General features: G+C 40.4%; 1 protein-coding gene across 3 annotated transcripts in view; it reads right to left on the bottom strand.

The window, feature by feature from the left end:
• Positions 1 to 3578, bottom strand: part of RALB (RAS like proto-oncogene B) — a 52337-nt gene extending 48759 nt beyond the window's left edge. For all 3 annotated transcript variants that reach the window (XM_068949021.1, XM_068949020.1, XM_009667838.2), the window contains exon 1: positions 3439 to 3578. The gene's annotated coding sequence lies outside the window, so the exon portion shown is untranslated. The remainder of the gene's footprint in view (positions 1 to 3438) is intronic.
• Positions 3579 to 9046: the final 5468 nt, after the last annotated feature.

Here is a 9046-nt window from a genome sequence, read left to right as displayed (position 1 = left end):
AGACAGAATGGCCTTCCTGGAGCTTCTCTTGTTGGCTTCTTACCTTGCACCTTCAGCCTAACCCTCAATTTAGCAGGCTAAATGTGTCTCTCCTGTTTCTTTACAAATACAACATGTTAAAGTGCTTTTGAGTTGCTGCCATATAGCATGCCAAAACTTATCGACTGATTTCACCACTTAGGAGCGCAATTTGCATTCAGCAATGAAATAGTTGAATTTTTAAGGTATTTTGTTGTTAACTTGCAATTAAGATGGCAGGCTGCTTGCCCAGCAATGTCCTACGCATTATATATGGCAAAAGTTCTTATAAAAATCTAGGAGCTGGCCACAGTCTTGTGCTGCTTGTCTTGCACATGCCAGAAATATTGTATGATACTAAGCACTGGATGAGCTTGCATAACAGACAGCTGTGTCTATACTCAGGTTTAATAGGGAGCAAGGCACAGCAATATTATTCCTCCATTCCCTTTCCTGACTCTCTCTCTCTCTCTTTTGCCTACATAAATATTTTCTGGTCCTATACAGAAAAGAAGTGGGTACCCACTACCAAACAGGTAAGATAGCGAGGACTGGAAAAAGCTATCTATGTCACAGCAGCACAAACAAATATGTGGACTATGCTCAGCAAAGCTATAAAGCTTTTGTTATATATTATCTTGTTATATACTTTCTTGTTATACCATTGGCCTGGTATATTAGGCATACCATTAGCCTGAACCCAGATACTATTCACTTAAACATATTTTTAAGGATTGTATCCCTTTTTGTACTGGTTTATTCAGAGATGACACAGCACGTAGTTCAGAACTGCACATCTAAGCAGATACTGCTTGAGATGCAATTGCTCTTCTGCGCTTCAGGCTACGTTTTCATTTAGTCATGACGGCATATCCAACAGTTTATATCTTTTGCTTTCTGCTGGGCAATAACTTTACTATGCTCCATTTATTAAAGTGGTGGATATCGCTTTGTGGAACTGCTGTTGAGAATGTGCTAAAAGGCATTGCTACATTGAAAGCAAAGAGACTGCTGTCAGTTTTGTGTTCCTTGTTTTTTAGCGGAGATGTGTTTAAGAGTACTTTTAAAGTTCAATATTATTGTAAACAGAATTTGTCCAGCTATAACCTGAAGCTACATCTGAGCAAGAAAGACTAAAAATGTCCTAACCAAAGATAGCAAGCGCTTTAGCTGCTTAAGAGAATTATAACGTAACAATCCCCTGTGCAACTGGGAACAATTATTTTAGTCATTTAAGAAGTTCTCTCAACTTCAGAGTTAAGTCTGGCTCGATGATTAAAATACAGGGCAAGGAACCAGGAGGCATAAGCTGGTTCCATTTTCAGCTTTAGCACTGTGACTCACTGTGTGATATTAAGTCATTTAATTTAACTGTCTCACTCTCTGTCTCACCTGTAAAATGAGGGAACCCACCTCACAAGTTCTGTGTGAGATTAATTAATTAAACATTTGCTGCTCACCTAAAAGTTCTTGGATGGAAGGTGGCAGAAAATTTATTATTAAACACATATGTAAACAGGATACAAGAGCAGAGCTGGGCAGTTTCTATAAAGGAAACGCACATCTCTTTCATCTGTGAATTTTTTAACCATGACAACAAAATAATTAACTACAGAAAAACCTGCCGGTGAAGCCCTTGACGAGAGTTTATAAATTGGAAAAACGTATAGCCACAAACGAGACACTGACTAAACTATAACTAACAGTAAAAATAAATGGTCATTCTTTAGTAGGGCACATAGTTCAAAGACTAAGGTAAACGTTCCCTGTTATGATCCATGAGCACATTTACCTCTAAGGGGAATGAAAAGCAGCGCTTGGTTGACATGCATCTTTATCAGGAGGCTCTAGTAGAAGTCACTGTCGGAGGCAGACTTCGGCAGTAGATGGGCTAATTATCGCGCCGAGTACAAAACTCTCAACTTTACTTAAACTAGGCAAGCAGCTCACTAGCCCATTTTTAGTATCTTTCCACTCTTACAATAACCACGTTGCAGGAAATGGCAGGAAATTAACTCTGTCAGCAATAGAAGAGGGTCCAGCAGCCTTTAAATTGAAGGTGATTCTCCACCGTACATTTCTTTACTGGAAAGCTCACAATACGGCTAAAATAATGAAAAGCAACTAACGTTGTTGTGTCAATGAGATGATCAAAACCACAGTGAGCAAACAAAAAAATGGATAAAGTAGCGTGATCAATGACATGTTCAAGGGCGACACGTTCCCTGTATGGCTTGCTTGTATCACCAAAGACTGTCTGGGGAAAAGGCACAACAGATTGGCACTTTTCCGAAGCCAGTTATTGTTATCTTATTTATTCACAAAAACAGCACTAGAGCTTTCTGTTGGTTCCACTCAAAACAGAGCGAGGCCTTCATGTAAAGTGCGATCCCTACTTTGTTTCACAAACCTTTTACAAACCTTTGGAGTGAAGTTGGTGTGTGTTACTCTACGACAGCAGTGTTCACAGGAAAAACCCAAGGCTTCTATCCCTTTAAGAGCAACTTTCTATCTGAATACATAACTTCTACAATATAATTTGGTAGATATACATGCAGATGGATTATTCACTTTAATTATAACATTCTTTATGCTGTGAATTCTGGAACATTATACTATTAAGCTATTTACATTTCACAAATATAACTATAAATATATAGTTTGTGTAACTAGTTTCTACTAAGTTAGCATTGCAGAGACATCGAAGATAAAAATTTAGACCCTCCCTCAGAATGGCAGAGACTTTACATTTAGCCCTTCTTTCATTCTGTGTTACAGAGCTAAAAGGCTAAGATGGAAAAGCACAGAAATAACAACAAGAACAACGACAAAAAGATTATGCAGTTATACTAAAAAGAGCCAATGACTCACTGTTAATATGTTTACTTGGCCTGTATGGCTTAGGGATGAGCAGGGATTACTACAGGAAACTAGCTCTTCTATTCTCTTTTTTTTGTTGTTGTTTATTACTAGCTAGCACTACTGCATTCATGAAGTCAAACATAATTAAGAATAAACAAGAGATACGTGTCATATAGCGTTAATACAATGCCACGTGCTCACTCAGGGCTGCTTGCGTGTACATTTAGCAGTTGTTTTTTCCTGTCTGTCCACAGCGAATGCTATATTGCCTTGCCGAGTAAATGCACCTTGTACCCCTCCTGCAACTAGCACCTACCCATAGTCCAGTCTTGGCACCCTGGGAGCCTCCTCCATTGCTCTATCCTGTTTGCTCACCCCAGGTGGGCCAGGAATCGCCTTTCTCTTCTCACTTCAGTGATGGGAAATAAAAGTGTGTTCTCCTTTCACTTGCCTTTGCGTCCTTAACTACGCCCGTACATAAATAGATACGCGCATGATCTTCCCCTGATGCAACTCGACAAGCTGGACTGACTGTTTGCTTTCTTAGCTGATACTCACTGTGCTTGGCGGGGTCGTCGGTCCTAGAGCAGCTCTTTCTTTGGGAGCGGGAACAAGGCAGGCAGAGGCAGCTCCACAACACTGCTCCACACCAGTTCACAGGATGACTGTGGCTGGACTCCTCCTAGTGCCTCAGAAAGCTGCAAGAAAAGGGAAGGGCTCAGGATATGATATCATGTGCTCATTCTGAAAACAAGGAAACTGTCGGAGATGATTGAAAAAGTAACAGCTTCAAAAATTCCTGAATGGCTGATGTCAGAAAAGTACTTTTCTGCTTCCCCCTCCCTGCCCTCTAATGAAAAGTTACAATAAATTCAAATGACAAACTTAGAAAACAATATTTACACTGCTACTAGGACTAGCCTAAAAGATGCATTACGGCTGAGCAACCTCAGAGCGCAGTTTACTGCTCTATGTCACTGTTCGTTGTCTGTGCTTATGTCTGATCTTAGGCTTTGATTTTGTTCCTGGAGCTATTCAGGCATATATTCCTGCCAGCCCCCAGCAATGTTGCCCCTCTGTAGCCGCTGTTGGGTTCGACCACAAGGACCCATGCGTAGCCATTCCTTGGCAGTACCCTGACCTGTTTATTGCCTTTCGCAGTGGAAGTAAAACCTTTATAAAGCACCCAAGTGGCTTGGGAATCTCGTTAAGATTTTTCTAAAGCAACGTAAGCAAATAGGCTTGTAAATCTCACTGAAAATCACTGTGGTTTTGCTAGGGCAAATTTTATCCCCTAGATCCCTTTCTAATTTAAAGCCTACTTTAGAAAAAATAACCCATTTACAATGCTATATCATTACAAATCTATTTCCCAAATCATCATTTATAGCCCTTAAAAAAGAAAAAAAAAACATTTTGAAGCAAAGCACATGTTCTAACTCAGCACAATTGTTCTTAACCTGGATTTAGCTTTGAAGTTTGCTGTTTCTATTTCAGATCCAAAGAAGCACCTGCATGCCTGGAAGCTCATCTGTTCTTTCCAGCTTTATCAATAGGTCTAATAAGTCACTCATTTTTTCTCTCAAATTGTCAGGATATTTTTGTTTTTGTTATGATCTCATAATACACTCTCAGCGGAAAATTTAGTACAGCCTTCGAGCACATAACATTTTTATGTTGTGTTTGGAATTGCTAAATTCTGTTATTGCTTTGTGCTTGCCTTTCCAATTTTTTTTTTGTGTTAATTTTTTTTTTTTAATGCAATTCATCTCAGATTCAGCATGAAGCCACCCATGAGTTTAGGACAGAGTGATATACTAGAGGTCACTATCATTTTCAAGCGCCTGTATTGGTTTTTGGTTTAAATACAAGCTTGGACTGGGGGAACCTTATCATACTAAAGCAGTTTAGTGATTGGGCTTTGCACGTTTCACTATTTGTCAGCCCAGCCCTTTCTACTGAGCTGTGCAAGAGGGTGTCGCTCTCTCAGTTCTGTTGTTTGAACAGAAATGTTTTGGTGCCAGGTTTCTTGTTCTGTTTGTGCCCTTTGCTAGCGGACTTTCAATTTCAGGAACTTGTTTTAGTGGAAGAACTATACTTAATAGTTATTAAACAACTGTTGGTATTATCAATACTTGTTCATCTAATGGTGATATGTCCCCTAAATAAACCTTCGAAAAGCACTAGTAGTAAAATCAACTGAAAGACACAAACATTTTGTTCCTAAAGATTCTAGGGACCTTTCCAATTATTTGTAGGTCAGAATCAAGTATTAATCATCCTTAGTTGCTCTTGGCAGTAAAGGCTAGTGCTATCTTAGATTGGGCAAACAATAAATTGTGGGTGAGGTTGAGGAGTTTGAATCAAGATCAGTAAGTACATTCGCTTTTGTAGAATTCGAGGGTTCTCCTGTCAAAAATTGGAATACATTTCTGTTCCTGTTGATTTTTAGTAGGATTGTAAACCCTGCACGTACCCTTACCCAGTAGATGATAGGTTTCAGAAGACACCCCAAAACAGTCTAGACTTGTCACAGGTCTGGGTTCAGTTTGGACATTTCAGATTTCTGGTCATTTGTCAGGTATCTACACAGTAAAACTCCAACTATAATTGGTTGTGTGTGTGTGTGTGTGTGTGTGTGTGTGTGTGTGTGTTGTCTATACTCTTAAATGCTCAGAGGACGATGGAGCTGGAACTGCTGCTTGCAATGAAGGGGGCAGAGGTACTGCTGGTCTGTTCTCACTCCTCTCCTGCCCCACAGGATGACTCTACAGCAAGGTTCTGGCTGCGCCACCTTAGTCATTACTCCGCCTGAGCTCTGCAGAGGTGGAGGTGCTGCCTGCATCCTGTTCCCATCTCAATCTGCAGGAAATAACATAGGTAGTATCTCAGCATAGTCTCTTTGAGGATATTTTGAAGAGAAGATACACATTAGTAATCAGCCTTGAGTCTGGACAGGTGAAGGAAGCCTAGAGTAACCACAAACATTGAGTCTGTCCTTGATTCTTTACTGATTTTACGTCCATCTGACTCCTTGGATTACCTCAGTGCAAGCAAGATGAGAAGCAGACTAATTGTGCACAATTCTAGTTTGTTTGCCTTGTATTCCTTTTTTTCTTGTCAGAAGACCATCTTTCTTTCTCTTGTATTCTTGTGTGTTTCCTCTTCTCCCTATTTTCCTTCAAGACTTAATTATAATTACAGAATCATAAATAATTTTGGTTAGAAGGAACCTTTGGAGATCATCTGGTCCAATCCCCACTTGAAACAGGGCTAACTTCAATGTTAGGTCAGTTTGCCCAGGGCCTTGTCAAGCCCAGGTCTGAATAATCTCCAAGGCTGGAGATTCCCCAGTCTCACTGGGCAACCTATTGAAGGGTTTGGCCACCCTCACTGTGAAGAGATTTTTTCTGTATATTTACCTTGAATTTCTCTTGCTGCAATTGTGTGTGTTGCTTTTCAGCCTTTCACTGTGCAACTCTGAGAATAGTCTGGCTCCATCCACTAAGCAGTAGAAGGCAATAATTATATGCCTCCTCAGCCTTCTCTTCTTCAGGCTGATCAAAGACAGCTCTCAGCTATGTCAGATGCTCTAGACACATAACCATCTTGGAGGCCCTCCGCTGGACTTGTTCCAATTTGTCAATCTCTCTTGTACTGAAGAGCTCAAAACTGGACATAGTTCTCCAGATATCATCTCACAAATGCTAAATAGAAAGGAATAATCACTTCACTCAACCACTTGACTGTACTCTTAGTAATTCAGCCTAGTAAACAGTCTTCATCACCACAAGGGCATGCTGTTGACTAGTGTTCAGTTTGTGGCCCATCAGAAACCCCAGATGCCTTTTTGCAGAAAAAAGTTTCTATTTTGCTAGTTGGCCCTGGCCTATTGCATGGGGTTATTCTGTTGATGGTGCAGGACATTGCATTTGCCCTTCATGAGATTTCTGACAACTCCTTTCTTCAGCCTGTCAAGATCCTTCTGAACAGCAGCCTTGCACTCCAGCACGTTGACTGTTCTCTCAATTTGGTGGTCATCTGTGAACTTGCTGAGTTCCTAAGTAGTGCCTGTGCTGGTTCTTGAATTACCACTGGACTTTAATGTAACAGGTTTATCAGAAATTCTAAGTGCTCATTGCTGTATGTTGTGAGACCTTGTACCATATGAACGGTGCTGTCTAATTTAATGTTTTGCAGTGTTATTATTTATATAGGTGATAGAAATGTGAGCAGATGCTTCTTAGAACTCAGCATTTTGATGCCAGTCCATGCAAAGGGTAACTCGCCTTCCTCTGTAAACATACAAGACTGTGGATGTTTCCCCGTGTTAACATATGGTATCTGGTAGACAGCCTGGATGGGGAGGTAGTTTGATGCTTGGGAAGGAAGTTGGAGGGAACCACAATAGGTGGAATGAGGAAAAACTGAGACTGTAGTGTTATAGACGGCAGTAGGAGAGAGAGCGGTGAGTAGCAGGAAAAGGGATCATGGCAGGGAAGGAAAGAAGAAAGGGATGCTTTCAGGCCAAGGAAGGTGGTGTGTGGGAGGATAACTTGGATGACCAGAAGGCAGCAGGACCATAATTAAAATGGTCACCACCTCCAGATTTGGGTACCTCTTACATCCCTAAATAAATCTTCAACCTTGTGCCATAGCTAAAAATACCTTGGCAGTGCTGGCAAGAAGTTGATTACAGGAGCCTGCAGATCATTCTGCTTTCTTAGGTTCCTTGTGCAATTTCAGTCGGATAGTACAGATCACATTTAAAATACTGCAAATATTTTGGTCTGCAGTTGTGTTCTTTTCCAAAGAAAGTTGCAAGTGGCACAGATCCTGCAGCATACAAACACAGACACACATGATATTTATACTGATGCATACATATATATATTTAAACTCAGTTTAGATCACCGTTAACTCTCAAAGATCCCTGGACTGAAAGGTGCTTTATAAACATATGCTAAGATTGTTACTCACGATAGCACTGAGGAGTTGGAGCAATCATTAGAAATTTTAACAATGAGCACTAGGAAGCGTAAATCATTTACCAGCATTAATAAAAAAGAAAAGAAAATAAACTAGAGAAGAATTACTTTTCCTTTGGTGATTATTTCATTGCTCAGAACAAAAATCAGTGCGACTGTTAAAATGCTTTCAGGTGTCCTAAAGCACTGCTGTCCTAAAGTACTGCTTTTTGCAGTAGCAGAAAGCAAAGTGGAATATGGATATCTGAAAAGAGGGAAACAGACTTAGACAAGGGTGAGATGAGTTTGTATTCCTAGGAACTGAAGTCTAGGTGGTTTAGAATGGAATGGGAAAATATTACAGAAATCATGCTTAGTGACGTAAACATGTTAACTGATTAATTCTCACAGTAACCTTGGGAATTAGGGAACGTTTATGCCTTTTTGACAGATGGAGAAACACGGACACAAAAGGCTAAGTTCATACCAAGATCTTTGCCAGCTTCTCTCAAGCAGCTTGCAAGGCAGAAGATCCTTCCCTGCAGAAAGCCTACAGCTACGGATACTTCTCCAGGTTTCCCTCTGTTTCTATGGGAGAACAGAGAGGGTCGAAGTTGTTCCAGCTCTGCAACAGACTTAGGTGTGACGGATGTCAGGTGCTGAATCCCTGCTCTCCCATTTACCCTTTCCACTAATGGTCTGTGCAAGAAATGTCCCAGCCTGTCTTCAACACACACTCTCTTTTCTCCTAGTCCTGAGTCGATACAGGAGTGCTAAGTTGTCTTAGATATTTTCACAAGGGAAATTATCCAGTCTAAATCTCATGTAACTCTATGTTCATTTTGAATTGTCCTAATTAATCAGTAAAGTGGTAATGTGGTAACCAGAACTCACAATGGCTAAAGGTAAGTAGAGACTAAAGAAGTCGTTACCTTCCCATTCAATAAGCATTCATTAAAATTAAAATACCAAACTGCTGCTTTTTCTTCAATTCTTCTAACTAACCACACCTGCTAATTCATATGGTCAGCTCTGCCTTGTCTTTGCCCTGCTTTCCCAAAGTCTCTCAAAATAGAAAGACTCGATTATTTGCCAGCTAAAACAAACGCAGTTCATTTTCCACTAATATTGGTAAACGCAATTCAAATGCTGTCAGCCTTAGCTGTTTGGAGTGTCTGTGTTCACCTCCTAAATAGCAC

The sequence above is a fragment of the Struthio camelus genome, chromosome 6, assembly GCF_040807025.1.
Source record: "Struthio camelus isolate bStrCam1 chromosome 6, bStrCam1.hap1, whole genome shotgun sequence".
Taxonomy (NCBI): Eukaryota; Metazoa; Chordata; class Aves; order Struthioniformes; family Struthionidae; genus Struthio; species Struthio camelus.
The sequence above is the reverse complement of the archived record's forward strand: the minus strand, read 5'-3'. Positions and strand labels throughout refer to the sequence as shown.